General features: G+C 52.2%; 1 pseudogene; it reads right to left on the bottom strand.

Moving 5' to 3' along the window:
• Positions 1–1,260, bottom strand: part of LOC129846876 (lysyl oxidase homolog 4-like) — a 25,190-nt pseudogene extending 23,930 nt beyond the window's left edge.
• Between the last annotated feature and the right edge of the window lie 85 nt (positions 1,261–1,345).

A 1,345-nucleotide genomic window follows, 5' to 3' on the forward strand; every position in this document is an offset into this window, starting at 1 on the left:
TAAACAACCATGGGGGGGGGGGGGGGGGGGGGGTGTACACATAAACAACCATGGGGGTGGGGAGGGGGGGGTGTACACATAAACAACCATGGGGGGGGGGGGAGGGGGGGGGTGTACACATAAACAACCATGGGGGTGGGGAGGGGGGGGGGTGTACACATAAACAACCATGGGGGTGGGGGGGGGGGGGGTGTACACATAAACAACCATGGGGGGGGGGGTAAACACATAAACAACCATGGGGGGGGGGGGGGTGTACACATAGCTAAACCGTTATGGGTAGTGTTCCACTACAATAATTAGGGGACACCATTTTGTAAATAATACTTCCAGTCAGTTTATTTGTCCGGTTTAATATGGTCAGTTTCAATACATAGTTTGATTTAAATGGGCCTTAGTAAGTGTGTGTCCGTGTGTGTGTGTGTGTGTCCGTGTGTGTGTGGTGTGTGTGTGCGTCCATGTGTGGTGTGTGTGCGTCCGTCTGTGTGTGTGTGTGTGTGTGTGTGTGTGTGTGTGTGTGTGTGTGTGTGTGTGTGTGTGTGTGTGTGTGTGTGTGTGTGTGTGTTAGGGGAAACGGATGTTTAGTATAAAGCAGATCAACCATCTCTCCCTGATGTTCGGGATTTGGGGAAGGGGCTGATCCTAGATCTGTGGTTAACAGCAGCTTCTACCCGGGAGCAGTTTAGGAACGGACGTTAAGTCTGGCAAACAGACAGTGTTTAGTCTCAAGGAGAGTCAGTGACCTAAACTGCTCTCAAACGTCTGGGTAGAATTATAAGACAATGCTAAAATACGTCCCAAATGGCACCCTAGGTCCTGTTCCCTACATAGTGTACTGCACTTCTTCCCTATCAGGCCCTGATCAGAGGTAGTGCACTAGTATAGTGTAGTGAACAGAGACTAGGAAGTCCTATTCCCACTGAATGTGCTGTATATTGACGTTTTTCACATTTTTCCTCTTTGAAAATATATAATCTACTGTCCTTTCCTGTCCCGACCATGTGACCATATAACCATATGACCATGTGACCATGTGTGTGTAACACCCCTACAACCCTTACCCTGTCCCAGCTGGGCCTTGTTGAGGGCCTCCTTGGCCGATCCGAACCCCAGCTCCCTGCACACCACGCTGGCTGCCTTCAGGTCCCACAAGTGATCCGACACGGTCCCCCACTTCCCCTCTCTCAGTACCTCCACCCTGCCCTCCCCCAGCCTGGGGCCTGCTTTCAGACGCACCCCCACCTAGAGGGGAGAGAGGGGGGGGGGGGGGGGGGGGTGAGAGAGGGGTAGGAGGGGGGAGAGAAGGGTGAGGTAAAAGTGTGAGTCATAAGAATTACCAAAGGAT

This window comes from Salvelinus fontinalis, unplaced genomic scaffold, assembly GCF_029448725.1.
Source record: "Salvelinus fontinalis isolate EN_2023a unplaced genomic scaffold, ASM2944872v1 scaffold_0634, whole genome shotgun sequence".
Classification (NCBI taxonomy): Eukaryota; Metazoa; Chordata; class Actinopteri; order Salmoniformes; family Salmonidae; genus Salvelinus; species Salvelinus fontinalis.